We start from the raw sequence: 23,045 nt of genomic DNA, 5'->3' as shown, positions 1-23,045 counted from the left end.
TAATAAACAAACAAACAAACAGATAGACAGACAGACATCCGGTTGGAGCCATGGCATCCAGGCAGTGACTTGCAGAGCTCCACAGGTTGCTTATCAAACAGCTGTGAAAAGGTTGAGAAACCTTTTTATCTTCCCCTAGAATTCAAAGGGGAAGTTTACAGTACCATCTAGGGGTGTCAGAGAATTTCTCGCCAAAACTTCGGGGGACCGAGTGCCAATGTATTTGGCCCCCCGAAGTAGTTTCGGGGAGAAATTCTCCGCACCCCCGCACCCCCCCCCGGGATGGGACGTACCTTTCCCGAATGTCGCTCCCGGTGGCGGGTCACAGCGGCGGTTTGGCAGGGCTACGACAGGGGTGGGGGCGGCAGCCGGTCTTTCAACCGGCTGCCGCCACCGCCATTCCAAGAAAAGTAAAAAAAAAACAACGCCCCCGTGATAGGCTATGTGACGATTAACGTAGCCTATCACGGCTAGATTTGCAAAGTCAGCCGTGATAGGCTACCTAAATCATCACGTAGCCTATCATGGATGACTTAAAAAAAAAAAAAAAGCCCGTACGGCTAATGGCAGCCCCCATAGGGAGCCGCCATTCGCGTTCCTTATTTGGTCTCTGTAGTCTACGTAAAGATTATGTAGACTATGGCGAAAATAAGGGCAACGCTATTTGCATTGCCCTTATTTTCGCTGTAGTCTACGTAAATATTTACGTAGACTACAGCGACCAAATAAGGAACGCGAATGGCGGCTCCCTATGGGGGTCGCCATTTGCGTAAGCGCTTTTTTTTTTTTTAAAGTCACCCGTGATAGGCTACGTGACGATTAACGTAGCCTATCACGGCTGACTTTGCAGATCTAGCCGTGATAGGCTACGTAAATCGTCACGTAGCCTATCACGGGGTGTTTTTTTTTTTTTTTACTTTTCTGTTGAAGTTTGCGGCCGGGGAGACGGGGCACTTCTCCCCGGCCTGAATTTCAGCCGGGCGAGGTGGGAAGCCTCCCCCCTGGTCTGAATTTCGGCCAGGCGAGGCGGGAAGCCTCCCCCCCCGGCCTGAACTTCGGGGGGAGAAGCGAAGCGCCTCCCCCCCACCGCAAAGCAAGCTGCGAGACCAGGTAAGTGACATTCGTACATCCCTAGTACCATCTGGATGAAATCTTGGAAGAATAGCTGCTTCTGTGGAGAAACAGAGGGGCTGGAATCTAAGGTTAGTTACCAGAGTATCATCTACTGACCGCTGTTTGAAACTCCTAAGCAATTAGGAGACACAAGGACAAATGGCTCCAAATAGTATTTGTGAATTTAAACTACCAGCAATATCTGAGGACTTGTAATTAAATCTGTTTAAGTGATTGTTTTTCTGTTTCTGCAATCATACTTGCTTGTTGTGCTTTTGAAAGTGGAGGATGGCAGTACCAAAGGAAAACAAGAAAGGCTTGAGAACACCATCTACCCCACCCGCCAATTGCTCCCTTGGCTAAAGTTGCTAGAAATTCCGGAGATGAAGAGGAGCTGCTTGCTTTGATAAAAACTATGTTTTCTTAGCTAACAGAGCAGTCAAAGAAACTTGAAACAATTCAGGACTCAAAGATTGCCCTTCAGGGGTTGTGGATCTAATTAATATCTCTTTTCAGAAGATGGAATCAAATGTTAGTTCCCTTGAAGATTGGTTTACTGCTCAAGAAATTGCCATGGAAGCTTCTCATAATATTTTGTCTGCTCGAATTTCTCAACTGGAGGCCTTCACACATAGTGCGAATCTACGTATCCTTGGTAGGAATGGCGGAGAATTTCTCCCCGAATCTTCGGGGGGCCGAGCGCCAACGCATTTGCGTACGCGCTTTTTTTTTCTTCTTCAAAGTCACCCGTGATAGGCTACGTAACGATTTACGTAACCTATCATGGCTGACTTTGGAAATCTAGCCGTGATAGGCTATGTTAATCGTTACGTAGCCTATCACAGGGTTTTTGTTTGTTTGTTTGTTTTTTACACTTTGTTTCGCGGCCGGGGAGATGGGGCACTTCTCCCCGGCCTGAATTTCGGCCAGGCGAGGCGGGAAGCCTCCCCCCCAGCCTGAATTTCAGCCGGGCAAGGTGGGACGCCTCCCCCCCCTCACCTGAACTTCGGAGGGAGAAGTGAAGCGCCTCCCTCCCACCGCAAAGCACCCCTGCGAAAAGGTAAGTGACTTTCGTACATCCCTAATCCTTAGTATTAAAGACGTGGCTACTGATATAAGTTTGGCTGAATTTATGGATAAACTTTTGCATGAGCTATTAGCTTTACCTAATGATTTTCTAGTTGATATTGAGCATGCATATCAAAATCCCGGTTCAACACGTGGTACTAAAGGGACTTTTGGGACTTTTACTGTTCAATTTTCACAAGTCTCTACAAAAAATTATCTTGACAAGAGACCGAGGTGAGCTCCAGTGGGGACAAGCCAATGACAAGGTTATATTCTTTTCTGACTATATGAAAGAAATCGCTGACAGAAGAAGGCAATTTACCAAGGCGAGAAGTTTGGCAAAGCAAATTAACCTGCAATATCATATTAAATATCAGGCAACATTTTGCATTCTCTTTGAAGGCCAGCTGAAAAGGTTTTTAAATCCTGATGTGGCAGAGTCATTTTTAATTGGTATTAAAAATTAAAACAAGGGAACCAACTCTCTCAGCCTCTGGAGTTGGAACTTAGCAGTCTTTACTGTTCTTTTGAAGTGCTGTTTGGGCTATAGCTGATAAGATGTCTAGGCAGTATGCCAGAGTAAATGTATGCATATTTCTGTTTTCTTTCTCCTTTTCTGTGTTATATTGTCAAATGCCTGTTTGTGTGTGCATGTGTATGTACACATATAAATATATATTTTAGATATGATATTTTTTTATTATTAAAAAAATAATATTTTTATTATTATTATTATTATTATCATCATCATTATGAGATTATTATTATTACTATTCCTTGCTCTCTAAACCTTTAATGTTTATTAATATGGGTTAATTGAATGGTAATACATGGCCAATGGAAATGGATTGTTTGCTCCCATTTCTCTGCTATAAGACTGAGGTTATGACACTGAAAGGTTCATCATTTGTGGTGTAGCGGATTGAAGATTTAATAATACTTGCAATGTTTGGAAGAGTGCTGTATAGGTATAATTTCCAATTGGATTTATATTTGGATATTTGGTTTGTTCTTCTTGAAGTTTAATATAATCCTCCTCTCCCACCCAGAATACTGTAATCTTGGAAACTGAAGATTCTGATTATGTTGTTGATATTGTTTATTTCATGTATAAAAAATGAAATAAAGATAGATTCAAATTAACTTAATAAAAAGATAAAGTATTAAAGGACATCAAATGAAACAAGTCATTTCTCCTACCTGGTTAAACCTCTTGGGCCACACAATGGCCTTCTGATCAATGGTGAGCTTGATCTCGGAGGAGGCCTGTCTCTCTATACTCCCAACTTCCACTCTAGCAGTGGACATGTTGGGAAAAATCACCCAGTTCACAATATAAAAGTCAGATACCAGTTCCCCATTATCATTCATATAAGCTCCATCCATGGAAGTATTGTAAAGATGATATTCTCTCAGGAAAGGGCGTAACTAGAATGACATAGAAAAAGAAAACACTTAAGAATGTCTGGAAAGTCTGTTGTACAATTTGGGTCTGCCCATTTAGAGCTCTACTCTACACTGATCCTTCCAGGCCACTGAGCCCTGTTCAATTATTATATCAGGAATGTGGTATCTCAGCCTCTATGCAGAATTCCCAGTTGCTAGAAGAGTTCTATTCACAGTCAAGCAAATGTGGGTAGATCTTTCCTTCAGGCTATGCGACTAAAGGCAAAGTGGGCAGTTCTTGTAACTCTCTAAATCTATCCAGGTAGTGATCTCAACATGACAAATAGAGAATGTTCTATACCTCCATACCAATTTCACCAGAGTGATAATATCTGATACAGCCATGAAGACCTATGCCACTGCCAGCAGGGCTCCCTCTGCATGAATGGGGAGGATAACATGTGTGCCACCTTGAGCTCCTTGGAAGAAAGGTGGGGTATAAGTGTAAACAATGAATGAAATGTATGAAGGAGAGGGAATACCTGCCATGGCTGCACCCTTTGAAGTGCCTGCTTCTCTCCACCAGCCATCCTCATCCCATTAGATCGGGATGAGTATGCAGCATGTAAGGTCCATGCCACAGCCTGGATGGAACTGTAAATACTGTAGGAGTCTTGAGACAGGATCTTTTCAATCACATCCTGGGGCAGGTTCTCCCAGGTCTCTTTTTCTCTGCATCTTTCCCAGACTTTCACAGACAGCACATGACTGGAATGTAAACAATGAAATGCAGTCTCCCCAATATGCTTGATAGCAATGGCAAATGATTCAAAATTGTCATATTGTGTCCGTCTCTCTTTCTTGATTATGAAGGACAAAGAAACTTGGGTGTGCTGGAAATCAACCATTTTGTACATTAAGCTGACACTGAGTTCCTGCAGAGCCGTTGCAATCCAAACTTTCCCCACAGTTTGTTTTGTCATCTGTTCAGCTCTATGCATTATGAATACTAGAGTTACTATGATCTGAGAGTCCACTGGACAAACAACTACATTGACCTGTGTTTTTATAAAATATGAAACAATGTTGGACATCTTTCTCCAATCCTGCACTGGAATGCTTTCTGAGAAGGCAATGCAAATTCCATTCCTGATCACCACAGGTGTGAAGCTGCTCATGAACCATTCTCCATTGTCATTGTCTGGAGCCAGGAGACTGATCCAAGTCCATCTGAAATGCAGGAGCAGTTTGACAATCCCCAGGTATGGAGGTTCTGGTTTGGGGACCATCCGGTAACAAAAAGGGAACTCATATCTCTCCTTGGGACTTTGACTGACAAACCCATAACTGACCTAGTAAAGAGGGGAAGAGATTGGGGTTTTTCAAAAATAATATGCATTTTCACACTTCAAGTCAATGGGGCTAAAGTGCACACTTGTGAAAAATATACAAAGAAATGTGCACTTTCCCCATCTGAATGAGAAAAACAGGTCAAAATGAAAACAACCTTTGAGGTGGATTTCAGAGATTTTCAGCAAGTTTAAAAATCACTGGTTCAACAATCCCTTCCCAATTCCCAGTTGGTGAACTGCTCAAGTTCAGAGAAAACTAACTTAGACAAGCAAGGTAAAAGGCACACTTGAAACCTGAGCCCCCAGTCACATATTTGCTCCCACAAAGCAAGCAGATATGATCTATGAGAGTCAATGGGAGCATGAAGCCTCAGATTTCCAAACCTCGACTCAGGTTTGGTCATAACTCCTGACTCCAAAATCAGTCTGAGCAGAATGTGGCCAATTTCCAAAGCTCTGAATTGGGGTCATTGCACAGTCAAAGCAGAGTCAGTGCACATCTCTACTCTGCAGCCATTTCCCACCTTTGCCCAGCAAATGTTGTCAGTGATGACTTGTTCCAGGATGCCTTGGTCATGTTCCATTACCTGAGGCAATATACCTATCTACACCTGTTGCTGGGGAACATGGGTGGGAGGATGCTATTGCACTCGTGTCCTGCTTGTGGTTTCCTGGTCCACAGCTGGCTGGTCACTGTGTGAACAGAATGCTGGACTAGATGGAACCTTGGTGTGATCCAGCAGGGCTCTTCTGATGTTCTTGTGTTCTTATGATGGGAGGGGATGGTGAGGAATTTTTTGTTGGGTGCATTCACTGGTCAAAAATTACATTACACAAAGTCATGTCAACAAAATTATTTTACAGAATACATATGAATTTTTGTTCAGATGCACAGGATTCTTTGTCCTTCTTACAAAATAGAAGTTGTCCAAAGGAAATTTAATTATGTGAATTATATATATATATTTATACACACACACACACAAACACACACACACATTCATTCCAGGGGGACTGTTGAATGGATGTTGATAGAGGGATCTACTGGTCATAACATTTGCACTCATTCCACATTTGTTTTTACTTATGAATTAAACCATTTGTACCCCACCCTTCAGTATTACAACTTCCTGGGAGATTTTCAGTAATTCTAAAAATGCAAAGTTCGATCCAGGCTATATTAGTCTAACTAAGGTCCCACTGAAATCAATGTGAAAAGGTAGCTGTGATTTAAGTGCCACGGTTAGCAATTGGATTACATGTGACTGATTCATTTTGCTTCCACGGGGGGATTCTGATGGGAGATCCAGAAGATGATGTCTTCACTTTGTAACCTTCTCATGCTTCTCCAGTTCTGGGATTTTTTGTTACTAGTAGAAAAACAAATGTTAAGGAAAAACCAGTCTGAATTGCTGCGGAATGTGTTTGGATTCTTACTGCTAGGAAGCCTCCAACTGGAAGCATCCTTAGTCTGGATTCAACTCAATATCAAAAACTCAAAACTCACTGCACCCTTTGTAAGGTTTCACACTACCCTGTGCAGAGGTGACAGGTGGACAAGAGAAGCAAGGGTGTGTTCTAAGCTAGGGAAAACCTCTCTCAGGTCATATTCAGCTCTTCTGATGAGTGCCACCTGTCTCCAGCCTGACATGGTGATGCCCAGCTCTGTGCCACCTCCTGGCCTTCTCTGGAGAGACTGCAAAGTGGAAGTAGACTCAGGCTGCATCCTTCACCACCATTCATACCTGTGGGACTTTGTAGATGTCCAGCATGCTTGAAATCTTGTTGGAGATTTCAGAGTCAGACCCTTCAAGGACCGCCAACAGGTTGTTCTGTCTTCCACAGCTGAAGTTCGGAACACTTTGCTCCCCCACAGAGAGAAGGTCTAGCATGGCCTCATAAGTCATTCTTGCATTGAAATAGTTCTCATAGATATTGTAGCCCAGGGTGATATTGGGCAACAGGCTCGGATTCTGGTTGATCTCATGAATGGCAAACAAGAAGGGCAGGATGGACCAGTACCTCATATCTCCTATACTGCAACAAAAATAGATGCCATCAGATTTTCACCCAAATCCCATAGAAGGATATCACGTTTCTTGCATCATTTATTAAAATGCCCTTTCTAGGAAATAGAAATCTCAACATTTTACTCTTAGAACAAGACTCCCAGTGACACTAATGGGAACTTTCTTCCCAGTGCAAAGAGTAGTATCAGGGAGTGATTTTTGTTGGGACCATGATGGGGGGGAAGGCTATACTCCCTTTCCCCACCCTTTCTAGTCAGGTGCCTAATTGTCCACCCGCCCTGGTATGTATTTTCATCATTTATAATGTGGATGTTAGATGCTAAAAAACAGATACCTTGTCACATTTGGTTTGGCCCACAAGCTATCACTGACCTTGTTTTTGTTTTTGTTTTAATCTTTTTCTTAAACAACTTATTATTATCATCATTATCATTATGGGATTATGATTATTACTATTCCTTTTTGGCTAAAACTTTAATGTTTATTAATATGCATTAACTGAATGGTAATATATGGCCAAGGGAAATGGATTGTTTGCTCCCATTCCTTTGCTATAAGACTGAGGTTATATTGAAAGATAAGGTTCACCATTCGTGGTGTAGCGGACTGAAGATTTAATAACACTTGCAATGTTTGGAAGAGTGCTGTATAGGTATAATTTCCAATTGGATTCATATTTGGATATTTGGTTTGTTTTTATTGAAGTTTAGTATAATCCTCCCCCCCCCCCTTCAGAATACTGTAATGTTGGAAACTGAAAATTCTGATTATGTTGTTGGTATCATTTATTTCATTTATAAAAATAAAATAAAAATAGATTTTTTAAAAAAAAATGAAGACCAAGCAGCTATCAACACAAGTCTGGGATAAAGTTCTGGAGAAGCACCAATCAGGATTGGGTTATAAAATAATACCCAGAACTATGAACATTCCCCAGAGCACCATTAAATCCATTATTATGAAAAGGAAATAATATGGCAGAACTATGATTCTGCCTAGAGAAGGCCGTCCACCAAAACTCAGTGACTGGGTAAGAAGGGCATTAGTAAGAGAAGCAACCAAGAGGCCAAAGGTCACTCTGAAGAAGCTGGAGAGATCCACAGCTGTGATGGGAGAAAATGTCCATGGGACAACTATCACCTGGATGCTCCACTAAACTGGGGTTTATGGGAGAGTGGCAAGAAGAAAGCCATTGCTGGAAAAAAAAAAAGATATCAAACCTGCTTTGGATTTTGCCAAAAGGCATGCAGGAGACATAGCAAACATGTGGGGAAACGTTCTCTGGTTTGATGAGACCAAAACTGAACTTTTTGGCATTACCGCAAAATGCTATATGTGATGCTAAGCCAACCATGCTCATCGCCCTGAGAACACCATCCCCACGGTGGAGCATGGTGGGGGCAGCATCATGTTGTGGGGAAGCTTTAAATCGACAGGGACTGGGAAACTGGTCAGGATTGAGGGCAAGATGGATGGTGCCAAATACAGGGCAAACCTAGAGGAAAACCTGTTTTGGTCTGCAAGGGACCTGGGACTGGGGCAGATGGTCACTTTACAGCAGGACAATGACCTAAACACACACCCAAAGTTACACTGGAGTGGTGTAAAAAGAAGAACCAGAATATCTTAGAATGGCCTAGTCAAAGCCCAGACCTCAATCATACTGAGAATCTGTGGCAAGACCGGAAAATTGCTGCTCACCAACAGTCCCCAGCCAACTTCACATAGCTTGAGCAATTTTGCCAAGAAGAGTGGGGGGAAATGGCAGGATCCGGATGGGGAAAGCTGGTAGAAACTTACCCCAAAAGACTCACAGCTGGTGCTTCTACCAACTATTGCCTCAGGGAGTGAATACTTATGCAACCAACAAATGCCAGTTTGTTTTTGTTTAATTAATTTTGTGCCACGATAAACATAATTTGCATCCTTCAAATGCTTAAGTATGTTGTGAAAATCAAATGGTAAAAATGCCAATTAAACCCATTTTAATTCCAGGTTATAGCACAACCAAATGTGGATGGTCAAAGGGGGGTGAATGCTCACGCAAGGCACTGTACATCCTAAATCACATTGTTCCCTCTTGACACTGATATGCATATTATTGTACGGCAGTTCAGGGTAGTGTACATGGCTCCTACACCCATCTTATCCTCACAACAGGATTGGTCCAGTGTCAGCAAGTGAATTTCATGACTGAGTGGAGATTAGAACCTGAGTCTAGACCTAGTTCCAGCACTCCAGTGCCACACACCAGCCCTTGGAAGATAAATGCACCACACGTTGGGCAGAGCCAAGGAAGCAGTTGAACTAGAAACCATTCAGCTCCCCAATGAGGTCACACATTGTCCCACAGCTAAAGAGACATTTCCCACTATACTCAGAACAAGGATCATTGCCTGAGGTCAGACCCTCCCCTATTCCCACTTCCCTCACAATACTGAAGCTTCTTCTGTACCTGCTCTATTAGCCGTTATCTTTTATTCCATAATAGCCTGCCAGCACTTGCTTCTGAAGGAGGGCATCAGTGTACAAAGGCAGAATGTTGTGTTTTTTTTTAAGGCAGCCTAAGAGGGCAGCCCCCCCCAAAAATAGTCCAATGCGAACTATAACATCTTCAGTACCTACAGAATTTTGAGTGCCAGTTTGAAAAGGAAAAGGGGAAAGGGTGGGGAAAATGGAATGGAGTACCCTGGAGAAGGGCATGGCTGTCTGGCACCTTGAACAGCAGAACACATTTATAATCCTTGGTGTTAACCTACCATGGAGATGGCATTTGAATAGGGATGGCGGAGAAATCTGCCATGGACTACCCCCCCGCCACCCTCCACAATCCCCCTGGGACAGAACCTACCTGGCGGTCACTGGTCCAGGTTGTTGTCTTCATTCTGCAGCCATCTGCTGCCAGGCTGCGGAACAAAATGGCGTCCAGCGTAGGAGAAGCCATCTGTGTCTCTGCCCTTGGCCATGATTGGCTACGTAAATATTTATGTAGCCAATCACAAAAAGAGCAGGGACACAAATGGTTTCCACTACGCCATTTTCATCCCTGCTCTTTGCCGTGATAGGCTACATAAATATTTACGGAGACAATCACAGCCAAGGGCAGGTATGCAAATTGTGTCCCCTACACCAGACCCCATTTGCGGCCGCAGCCCGGCAGCGGACAGAAGTCTGGCTGTGGGCGGCCCCAGCCAGGGGCTCCGCAGACTTGCTGCGGAGTGGAGCAGGCCAGGCAGGATTCCGGGGGGAGGGACCGATTGCCTCCCCCCCCGCGGACACGCAGATGGAACAGTAAGTGGGTTTTGTACCCCTCTATGTTTGAAAACAGTTCTCCCTAATATTCATGAGAAGAGAGAAGAACACACAGAGCCTCACAAATGAACGCATTCATTCTGGCCTGCATTTTGAGGGCATTGGCCACGTCATCTGATGCAGATGGACCCCTCTCCATACCTTTACAGGAGTAACCGTGAGAAGCTGCATGGTTCAAAAATCCAGCCTATGAAAAAAGTGGGAACCCACATGAAAGGGAGCCATCAGCTTCCAAACTACAAAGGATGTATAGAAGAAGAGCAGCCAGACAATTCATTTCTCCCCATGGGCAAACTCTGTTCTTCCCAGACACAGTGAAACCAGGGAGCTAACTCCTAAATCAGGCTGTGGACCTCCCTGCCAACTGAGGATGGGTTGGCTCCCTCTCTGCTGTACTTGCTCAGCAGGCTCAGAAATGCAAGCAGGCCTTTGGCACGTCAGCAGCTCTGCTGGGTCAGGTGCTGTTTTTGTTCTACCATGGTTGGATTTCTAAGTCTGTTTAAATGTATTTGTTTTAATCAAGTTTTTATTTATCCATTATTGAAAGCAAACCTGAGTTCCATTGTCTTGGTAGAAACAAGGAGGACAAATACAATAGATCAGATTATGCCCTCTGATGTTTATTTATTTGATTTCGTGGGAGCTCAAGGTGGTGCACCTGGTCCCTCTTCCCCATTATATCTGCATAACCAGGTAAGGTAAATTAAGGGTCACCCCATGAAATTCACGTGAGAGTGGAGATTTCTGCCCAGGCCTGGTGGATCTCAGTCGGTCCCAATATTCTAACTTTACTACTGCAATACACCCAATCTGCAAAGACAGATAAAGACAGGCTTGGCAGAGTCAAAGATGTTCTTAAACCAGAAACCCCTCAGTTCCCCAATCAGCTGACAGACACTTAGTGCCACAGCTAAAGACATAAAACAATGCCCTTTTTTGGAAAATTGCTGGAAAATTCTCCTATTCCAGCAAGAACTCCCATTGCCAGGAGAGTTAAGTGACGTTAAGGTCAAGAGCACAAAACATGGTGGGGGGGATCCACACAGCTACTCAAAATAATAACAACAGCAACAACAACTTGTTGATACAGGGGATGCTTAGGGGTGATCATCATCATTGTCATCATATCCTCAGAGCCACACAGAAAAGCAGAACAGCCTATAGACCTTCACAGCATCCATTCTATGTTGACAGAGTATCCACAAAAGATACTCTGCGCCCCAAGAGGGATGCAAGACTCAAGGGGGCCAGTGGGAGGACATTTTCCCTCAGGTGGTGAAAATACTTTCGGGGGGTGTGTGAAAAATAAACAGATTTAGCCCTCCCCACCCCCACCCCCAATATGTACCAAAACTATTACATGACAGAGAGAGAGAGAGAGAGGCACTGCCATTCTTTGGCTTAAATAAAAATATTAAACTCCTTCCTAACTTCCTTGTCTCTGGGACATAATCAGAAATTACTCTGGGTCTAATTCTTTCCCATACAGGAGCCTCCATTTCTCTGCTCTTTCCTGCAAGTCCCATACCTCAAATGCCAATGCATGTTCTGCCATGCTGAATGCATTTTCTTCAGCTGGAATCACAACCAGTGATGCAGCTGGCGAATTAAGACCCTGGGCTTAATGGTCTTATGGAGTCCCCTTAAGATGGTCATTGCATTACTTCCACTGTGAAGCACACAATTAATATCTCTCTTCTCCCACCTCGCACAACAACCATTCCTTGAAATACAACTGCTTCTGCATTCCTCATATTTACAGACATCCCATTTTAAAACCCCAGTTTGCTAGCCCAGATTAAAAGAAGAAAAAACAAACACTCCGAGAATGTGGAGTTTCATGTTTTAAACTCACTCAAATTGTAGCATAATCATGGCTCAACAAATACAAGGGAAATTGCTTCTGATGCCCGGATGCTACCTCCACTGACTCAGGAATAAGCATCATCTTGTTGCAGAAAGGGATGACATAGTTTTAAAGTAACAGGAGAGCCTTGTGGCACCTTAAAGACTAACAACTTTATTGGGCCACAAGCTTTGTGGACTATAGTCCATTCCATCATAGGCAGTATACTGTAAATATACCAGAAGCTATACTGGAGTATACTGGAAGGTTTGACTTTTTTATACACTATATATGTTATGGGGGAGGGTGTTGTAAACTATTAGGTAAGAAGGAAATTTGATGCAGAATTACTGACACAGTCCATCACATTATTAACAGTGGTCTTTTACAGTGCAGTGTTGCTGATAATGAACATCCTGCAGTAGGAAGTCAATTAACACATGCAGAGTGATCATAGAACTCAACCTGTTGATGCAGTCTGATTCAGCACTCTCTCTCTCTCTCTCTCCCATATCTCCCTTTGAAGTTCCTTTGCTACACATCAGATATTTTAAGATCTTTCATAGTCTGTGCTTTGTAACTGAAAAATATAAATGCCTGGGGAAATAGAAAGGCCTTCACCTGGTGCCAAAAAGAGTTCAGTGTACCTGCCAGGTAAGTCTGTAGGCACTGGGTGAGCCGATAGTTGCTACAACTCAAAGAACTTAAGCACCATCTACTACTGGGTTGGGCAGCTAGGCTTTGGAATTAACCACAATGCTGAAGAATGATGTTAGTTCAGAGGCACTGTGAGAAAATGAAATGGTGGCCCTGCTATGAGTGTTGACAGGGGAAAAAAATGAGGGGGGATCGCCAATTAGCCCTTCCGGGGCCATGGAGCTCTAGCAGCCAATATTGCCAGTACTCAATTTTAGACCCTGGACTTCCCGGTCTTACGGGCCCCCAGTCTTAAGAGGGCCTGGTCTCTTCCTTCTATTTCTCCTCCTCCACTGCATGCTTTAGGATCATTTCTACATTCCAGAAATATTGGACCCCACCCTCAAAAAACTACATTTGCCAAACCTGATTAAAAATTCATTAAATGCTCTGCGCATGCGCAGATTCACAGGTTGAGCTCACTTCATGGCATCACAGCACCATCATGACTACAGGTGCCAAATGGAGTTTGTTTTATCTGCCCTAATGCTGAGCACATTTCCTTGCAAATATGCATGAGAGGGCGGTAAAAAAAAGAAAAGGTAATAAATACATGTTAAAGATAATACAATGAGAATCTTTATCCGTATCTCTTTCTCTATCTCTAATGAAACATGCTGCAGTGAATAGTAGCAGGCCCAGGATGGCTGTGTGTGGCTGTTCCCATCACTGGCTGATCTCCGGGGAGTCATTTGGGGAGGGGGCTATTCTGCAGGCCCTTGGACACTCGCCCTGAGCCCTTGCACTAATTGCACCATTGCTGGCAAGTGCCAAGGGTCTCACATGCCAATGCTGGTCCTGACTGAAGCATCCAAACAGAAACTCCATTCATGCTGCATTTGAAACGGCAGGCTGTGCACTAACTAGATGGTGCCTGAGCATCTGTACATCCTCCTAAGAATGTTTTCCCTTGACAGAAAGAAGGACAAAAGCAGGATCAAGTTTACCAGACCCACCACCCACTTTTTAAAGTCAACAGCTTACCAGAACAGAGAGATTCATGGCCCACTCTGCTAAAGACGGATAGCTGGCAAGTATGAATTCAGAACTAGGCATAACATCACTTACGAGGAAAATTGGGTAGAGGGAGGCTCGAAGAAAACAAATGGTTCAAATGCAGTATTTGCTGTAGATGTGATTGCACTGATCAGGTACTCTCCTGGCCTGTAATAATTGAATGATTCATTCCTATCCCTTCTCAGGTTCAAAGGGCATTTTGTCTTCAGCATCCCACAGGGAAGGTGGGGCAGCAGCAGGATGAGCAGCAGCAGCAGCATGCTGGAAATGTCAGCGACAATCTCCTTCTGTTCTTTGTGTGTGTGCAGGCTGCAGTGACTGCACAAATAAAAACGATACAGTTTAGCATGGCCTCAGCTCTGAAGACGTCATTTCATGTATAGGCCCAAATGCGGAAATAATAACTATGGTTTAAATGGAAATACAAAACATCTGACCATAGCGGAGAGGCTGACTAGATGACCTGCGTGCCTGCTCAGTTTGCTGTCCAGGGCCTATTGCTAGACACTTCCAGGCCCCTGTGTCCTCTCCCTCTTTGAGGTTCTTTATTTTTAATCCAGACATGTATTGGACAGCCCCTGCAAGAGACAACACCGTCAAATGCAGGACTGTCCCCTGCTAGCTCTCCAAACCAGAGGATTGTCCCCTATAATGGAAGTCACTTGGCCACCCTAGAAGGGGATGATATCAAAGCTCTCACTGGCACAGTCCTTGCCTTCCCTGCATCTCATCCTCTCAGAGGTTCAGGAGCTATATTTATGCACCAGATTTCAGGCTTCATGTATGAGGCGAACAAAGGTTGCTCTTGATTTGAGGTTTCTTGCATTGTTTTCAAAAGTGGCCATTGGAAATAAAAATCCCTTGAGCTTCTGTGAGCAGTAGAATAAATAACCATGATTTCTATAATTATAAGGCAGCGAGAATCACTCCTACAACTTTGTTGACTCTTTGCGGCTCCATGCGCAGGTGCTCATCAGACGAATACATGTTCCCATAACTCACCAGTGTAGCTCTATTTCATGGTAGGGATGTACGAAAGGCACTTACCTTTCGCGGATTATGTTTATGGTTGGGGGGGAGGTGTTCTGTCCCTCCCCCCGGAATCCTCACGGGGGGGAGGCACTCAGTTCCTCCCCCCCCAGAATCCTGGCCGGCTGGCTGTGCTCCACAGGGATTCTGCGGAGACGCTGGCTGGCTCCGCCAGCAGCCAGACATCCGGCCACTGGCTAGCAGGGACGCAAATGGTGGCGGCCATAGCCGCCGCCGTTTGCGTCCCTGCAGTCAACCATGATAGGCTCCATAAATGTTTAGGTAGCATATCACGGCTGACTTAAAAAACCCCCCAAAAACGCACGTATGTAAATGGTGGTGGCCACGGCTGCTGCCATTTGTGTTCCTTAGTTTGGCATGTCTTAGCCTACATCAAGATTTACGTAGACTAAGACGGCGAAAATAAGGGGAACGCAAATAGCGTAGCGGACGCTATGCTATTTGCGTTCCCCTTATTTTTGCCGTCTTAGTCTATGTAAATGTTTACGTAGACTAAGACGTGCCAAAATAAGGAACACAAATGGTGGCAGCCGTGGCCGCCGCCATTTGCGTACGTGCGTTTTTTGTTTTTAAGTCAGACATGATAGGCTATGTAAACATTTACGTAGCCAATCACTTTTTTTTTTTTGAACTGGGAATGGCGGCGGCGGCAGCCGGTCAGAAGACCGGCCACTGCAGCCACTGCTGCCAAACCGCCGCTGGAGCCACCGCCAGAGCCACTGCCGCCAGGAAGATCCGCCCAAGGTAAGTCTCATCCCAAGGGGGAGCGGGGGGGCATGCCGTTCTGCCACCTATTGGGGGGCCAAATGCGCTGGCATTTGGCCTCCCCGAGATCCATGGTGGAATTTTTGTACTTCCCTATTTCATGGGTCAGTGACAGAGCAGTTCAACCATGTTTGAATGACCTTAGGCACTTAACTGTATTCTTTGTTTTATCTGAAATGCAACCAACCATTTCCAATCTTCTCTCAATTGATCCATGAATAAAGACACTCAACTGGATATGGAACTTGATTTAGTTCTTTGGCCTATGTTGAGATCGGTCTGACTGACACCTGGGCCACTTGGCAGGGACTACCTTGGTGTTTAAGGAGGTTAAAGGGGATCAGGGGAAGCAGGATCTATCCTTCTCCATAAATACAAGCTGTAAGTCGGGAGTCCCCTGTGTCCAGGATATTAGAGTTGGTGGTGATATTTCACTGACCAGGAATGAAGAAATAAATTCCTGATGTAAGAAGGGCTTCAACTAAGGATGGATGAAAGTCCCTACCTGGTCGCGCAGCTGTTTTTGGTGGGGGGGAGGCACTCCAGTTCTCCCCCCAAAATTCTTGGCGGGGGGGAGGTGCCCTGCCCCTCCCCACCAAAATTCAGGCTGGGGGGAGGCGCCCCATCCCTCCCTCCCTAAATTCTGGCCGGGGGGGAGCGCCTCGCCTCTCCAGCCACGAAAGAAAAAAGTTATGTTAAAAAAAAAAAAACGTGATAGGCTATGTAATGTTTTACATAGCCTATCACGGCTAGATTTTCAAAGTCAGCCGTGATAGGCTACGTAAATCATTACGTAGCCTATCACGGTTTTGTTTTGTTTTTTACTTTACTGGGAAATGGCGGCGGTGGCAGCCGGTGGGAAGACCGGCCGCCGCTGCCGCCGCAACGCCGCCGCAACACCGCCAGGACCCGCCACCCAGAGGGACATTCGCACGAGGTAAGTCCCATCCGGGGGGGGGGTGTCGGAGAATTTCCCCACCAATTTCGGGGGGCCGAATGCATTGGCATTCAGCCTCCCGGAGATTCGTGGAGAAATTCTCCGACATCACTAGCTTCAACAAGCCAAGAAAACTGTACAGTGGTTAACTAGCTCTTGACAACTCTGTTGCTTGTGCTCCATGAGGGTAAGGTGGAGGAGTAACAGAAGCAAGAGGAGGAGGAGGAGGAGGAGGAGGAGGAGGAGGAGGAGGAGGAGAAAATATCCAAGTATTCTGTCAGGATTAATTCTGCATATTTAAGACATTTAAATAATTTAGATTTTTTCAAGGAATTACAAGACATTCCACAATGCCATGCAAATTAGCACAAATGTATGTAGATTCAGTAGCAAACAGAAATGATCTTAAAGAGAAGGGATTAAAAAAAAAGGCTCTTCCCTAAAGTTATGCAGGAGAAATATTAGAAAAAGGGGAACTCACCTCCCATGATGAAAACGAAATAGTCCTTCGACTCAGAATGAACAAGGCATTTTTCAGAGTAATGTTAGCATCCTTATGATGAGCCGAATCCCATTTCTGCTGCAGGCAAAGGAGGACTTTTTAAAAATATGTGTGCAGACATATCAGCTGCAAAAAAATCTTTCACAATTATGTGTAGAAGAAGGGCTATGAAAAACCCATGATTTCACATTGATAGTTTTAATATTAGAGCAGGTTTCACTGGCCCAGTGACACCAGAAATCCAGTAACATCTGTTCATATTAGGCCTCTGCATTTGATTTGTATGAACCCAGAGCCAACTCAGGCTGCACTGGAGGTATGTGGGGCTCTCCCAAAGTGAAACACGTGTCCTCTGAGGCATCCCACATCTAATTGGGCTCATCCCACAATTTGGGGGAGCCTCAGAGTTCCCAGAAATCTCTCACAGACACAGACCAACTGTTTGAATGGATGAATCTGTTTTATTATGGTCATAGACCAGCAAAATCAGTATAAAACATATAAAACACAGTTTAAACTACCACAGTAACAAAATCCGATTTATGAGGTTCCTTTTTTCAAGGAAACAACATCATTTTTTTCCTAGTTTTCATGGAAATTATCATAAAAAAAACAAAAAACAAACCCTGGCAAACCTTCCAGTGACCCAAGGACACTCATCCCTTAAACAAATGGACACAAAAGTGGTGGAGGTATTTCCTGAGATGGCTCTTAATAGTGGGGAAATTAGCTTTTCTCCGCATCCCCTATAGAGGCCTCAATGTAAGAGAACATGTTCAACTGATTCTGTTACTCCAGCACCACCAAAACACTCATTGGGATCTTACTAAATTGTCCATTTAATAGTGTTGATGGCAGCACATTAAAATGGGCAAAAGTAAATGATCTTTTTAGCCTTGTGATAGTGTCCAGTATACTACTGGGGAAGAGCAGAGGGAATTTCCAAGTAGCACCAGAAAGAGTGAAGCGGCTGGGCCAAAGCCGAAAGGACACTCAGCTGTGGATGTGTCTGGTGGTGAAAAGAAAGTCCGATGCTGTAAAGAACCTGTTTAGGAACCTGGAATGTAAGATCAATGAATCAAGGTAAGCTGCAGAGGATTAGATGGCTAGATAGCATCACTGATGCAATGAATATGGACTTGAGCATGCTCCAGGAGAGAGCGCAGGACAGGAAGCCCTGGTGTGCTTTGGTCCATGGGGTCACGAAGAGTCGGACACGACTGAATGACTGAAACAACCTTTCAATTTATTTTGAAACAATTTGGCCTCCTATGTTCATATTGTTGATTCCCATGCTTCCAAGCTGTCCAACGTTAAGACACGTCTACTTTTGTATGCTGATGATGCTGTACTGCCATCACTTTCCAGAATTGGGTTAAATTGCTTATTATTTGCATTTGCTATGTATTGCTCCAAGAATAGTTTGACTATCAATTAGAGGAAGTCAAAAGTTTTAGTGTTCTCAAAAGCCTGTAAACAATATAATGGACTTGAAATGGTAACACAATCAAGCAAGTCTCCCATATAAAACACCTAGGCATAGAAATGCAGAGCACTGGATTCTGGTCTGAACAACGCCGGCAGGCAATTGATTTAGCAAACCCAAATTTAGCATGGACTGATGCTTTACTTGGTGATGATTACATTTGTAGCAGTTCCTGGTAGCTATCTCACTCAGTGCTTTCAGATTCTTATCTTACCTGCTGAATGAGAGCACTGGAGAAGAAATTGCATATGCTTGACTTCTCTGCAGAAGTCATGGGCAATTATGGGCTTGAGGAGGCCCAATGTCTTGTTGTTCAAAGACTAACAGACTTAGATGCACAGTATTTGAGAAGTGTCACAAATAAAACCTGCTCTCCATTACTCTGTACTAAATATAATAATTTAAAGGATTACAGAATCACTGCAGCCCCAAATCTGTATACATTAACAGTTCCAAAGTATAAAAGAGCATTTGTTGTTGTTCAGTCGTTAAGTCGTGTCCGACTCCTCATGACCCCATGGACCATAGCATGCCAGGCCTTCCTGTCCTGCGCTCTCTCCTGGAGCATGCTCAAGTTCATATTCATTGCATCGGTGATGCTGTTTAGCCATCTCATCCTCTGCCGTCCTCTCTCCTTTTGCCTTCAATCTTTCCCAGCATCAGTGACTTTTCCAGTGACTTTTCTCTTCACATTTGGTGGCCAAAATATTTGAGCTTCAGGTTCAGTATCTGTCCTTCCAATGAGCGCACAGGGTTGATTTCCTTTAGGATGGACTGATTTGACCTCCTTGCAGTCCAGGGGACTCGTAAGAGTCTTCTCCAGCACCACAGTTCGAAGGCATCGATTCTTCAGCGCTCAGCCTTCCTTATAGTTAGGGATGGCGGAGAATTTCTCCATGAATCTCAGGGAGGCCAAATGCCAACCAATTCGGCCCCCCGAAATTGGCGGTGAAATTCTCTGCCTCCCGCCCCCCCCTCGGGGATGGGACTTACCTCCCTCGAATGTCCCTCTCGGTGGCGGGTCCCGGCGGTTCAGCGGGGGCAGGGGCGGCGGCCGGTCTTCCGACCAGCTGCTGCCACCGCCATTACAAAATAAAGTAAAAAAATAAAAATAAAAACACGTGATAGGCTACGTAATGATTTACGTAGCCTATCACGGCTGACTTTGGAAATCTAGCTGTGATAGGCTACGTAAATCGTTATGTAGCCTATCACGGGTGTGGTGTTTTTTTTTCACTTTTGTATTTCGCGGCCGGGGAGACGGGGCGCTTCTCCCCTGCCTGAATGTCGGCCGGGCGAGGCGGGGCGCCTCCCCCCCCAGCCTGAACTACGGGGGGAGAACCGAAGCGCCTCCCCCCCACACAGAAGCAAGCTGTGGGACCAGGTAAGTCCCTTTCATACATCCCTACTTATAGTCCAGCTCTCACAGCCATACATTACTACTGGGAAAACCATAGCTTTTATTATGCGGACCTTTGTCGGCAAGGTGATGTCTCTGCTTCTTACTATGCTGTCTAGGTTTGCCATAGCTTTCCTCCCAAGGAGCAAGCGTCTTTTAATTGCATGCATACAGTAACCATCTGCAGTGATCTTGGAGCCCAAGAAAATAAAATCTGTCACTGCTTCCATTTCTTCCCCTTCTATATGCCAGGAAGTGATGGGGCCAGATGCCATGATCTATGTTTTTTGAATGTTGAGTTTCAAGCCAGCTTTTGCACTCTCCTCTTTCACCCTCAACAAGAGGCTCTTGAGATCCTCTTCGCTTTCTGCCATTAGGGTGGTATCGTCTGTATATCTGAGGTTGTTGATAATTCTCCCAGCAATCTTAATTCCGACCTGTGATTCATCCAACCTGGCGTTTCTCATGATGTACTCTGCATATAAGTTAAATAAGCAGGGCGACAATATGCAGCCTTGTCATACTCCTTTCCCAATTTGGAACCACTCGGTTGTTCCATGTCTGGTTCTTACTGTTGCTTCTTGACCCTCATACAGGTTTCTCAGCAGACAGGTAAGGTGGTCTGGTACTCCCATCTCTTTCAGAATTTGCCACAGTTTGTTGTGATCCACACAATCAAAGGCTTTAGCATAGTCAATGAAGCAGAAATAGACGTTTTTCTGGAATTCTCTTGCTTTCTCCATGATGCAGCGAATGTTGGCGATTTGATCTCTAGTTCCTCTGCCTCTTCAGAACCCAGCTTGTACTTCTGGTAGTTCTTGATTCACATACTGCTGAAGCCTAGCTTGTAGGACTTTGAGCATCACCTTGCTGGCATGTGAAATGAGCGCAATTGTACGGTAGTTTGAACACTCTTTGGCATTGCCCTTCTTTGTAATTGGAATGTAAACTGACCTTTTCCAGTCTTGTGGCCACTGTCGAGTATTCCAATATGTTGGCATATTGAGTGCAGCACTTCAACAGCATCATCTTTTAGGATTTTAAATAGCTCAGCTTGAATACTGTCCTCTCCGCTAGCTTTGTTGTTACTAATGCTTCCTAAGGCCCACTTGACTTCACTCTCGAGGATGTCCGGCTCAAGTTCAGTGACCTTTCAGTGACCTTCCATGATTCTTTCCACCTCTTCTTAATCTCATCTGCTTCTGTTAGGTCCCCGCCTTCTTTGTCCTTTATCATGCCGGTCTTTGCACAAAACGTTTCCTTGATATCTCTGATTTTCTTGAAAAGATCTCTAGTCTTTCCCATTCTATTGTTTTCCTCGATTTCTTTGCATTGTTCATTTAAGAAGGCCTTCTTGTCTCTCCTTGCTATTCTCTGGAACTCTGCATTCAGTTGGCTATATCTTCCCCTTTCTCCCTAGCTTTTCACTTCCCTTCTTTCCTCAAATACTTGTAAAGCCTCATCAGACAGCCACTTGGCTTTCTTGCATTTCATTTTCTTTGGGATGGATTGAGTTGCTGCCTCCTGAACAATGTTACGGACCTCCATCCATAGTTCCTCAGGTGCTCTGTCTATCAGGTCTAATCCCTGAAATCTATTCCTCACCTCCACTGTATATTCATAAGGGATATGATTTAGGTCATACCTGTACAGTTTAGTGGTTTTCCCTACGTTCTTCTATTTAAGCTGAAAGTTTGCAACAAGAAGCTCATGATCTGAGCCACAGTCAGCTCCAGGTCTTGTTTTGACTGACTGCATAGAGCTTCTCCATCTTTGGCTGCAAAGGACATAATCAATCTGATTTTGATATTGACCATCTGATGATGTCCATGTGTAGCGTCACCTCTTGTGCTGTTGGAAAAGCATGTTTGCTATGATCAGTGTGTTGTCTTGGCAAAACTCTATTTCCTTTGTCCTGCTTCATTTTGTACACCAAGGCCATGCTTGCCTGTTATCCCTGTTACTTCCTACTTTGCATTCCAATCCCCTATGATGAAGAGGACATCTTTTTTTGGTGTTAGTTCTAGAAGGTGTTGTAGGTCTTCATAGAACCGATCAACCTCAGCTTCTTCAGCCTCAGTGGTTGGGGCATAGACTTGAATTACTGTGATGCTGAATGGTTTGCCTTGGATTCGTACTGAGATCATTCTATCATTTTTAAGATTGTACCCCAATACTGCTTTTCGCACCCTTTTGTTGACTATGAGGGCTACTCCATTCCTTCTAAGGGATTCTTGCCCACAGTAGAAGATATGATGGTCACCGGAATTAAATTCGCCCATGCTTGTCCATTTCAGTACGCTGATTCCCAAGATGTCGATGTTCAATCTTGCCATCTCATGTTTGACCAACTCCTTTCAATTGAAAGGAAAAGGGGGCAAAATCCAACCCTGTCTTTTACACACCATTCTGATATAGATTTCAAACGATTGCGGCGGAGCGGAGAATAGAATCTGGGCCACGTGCTTTACCAGATTTAAGTTCAGCAATCAAATCCATAATTTCACTAGGAGTAGTAACCATTTGCCATTCTGGTGTGTCAGAGGACATTTTGAAACTATGGGCTTCATCACACAGAGCTTTTATCCTGCGATTGAGATGGCTCCTTCAAGGAAGTTTGCAGGCTCTTTACATGACGCCTTGAACCTGTCATGAGCCTTGTGCACTAAAGGCTCTTTGTTCCATTTTTAAATCGATCGCAGATAATGAGCTATCAAATTACCCTATTTTGTTCCGCTTCAGTTTGCTCCATGAAAAGAGTAAAAGCGGCAAGAAGAGGAGGGAGATCAATGAAAGAGAATGGAAGACTCAGATACAAGGAGAAGGAGGGGAAGGGGAGGGGGAAGAAAACATGTGTGAAGGGAGTCAGTCATGATCCTGCATTTAAAATCGATGCAGAAAATTCATTTTAAATGCAGGATTTTAGGCTGGTGAAGCAATGCCATAAGTAAAGAGATCTTGTCAGGCTCCTGAAGAATTGCAGAAAAATGTCTTTCCCACTCATAATTGGAAATACAGCAGGCAGGATGTTCTTGATGTTCCAACTGGGTGCCCGTAACAAGTCACCAAAATAATTTAGTATCTTT

This window comes from Heloderma suspectum, chromosome 2 (assembly GCF_057233095.1).
Source record: "Heloderma suspectum isolate Gila_16-S chromosome 2, 16-S_ref, whole genome shotgun sequence".
NCBI classification, from domain to species: Eukaryota; Metazoa; Chordata; class Lepidosauria; order Squamata; family Helodermatidae; genus Heloderma; species Heloderma suspectum.
Note: the sequence above shows the minus strand (reverse complement) of the source record.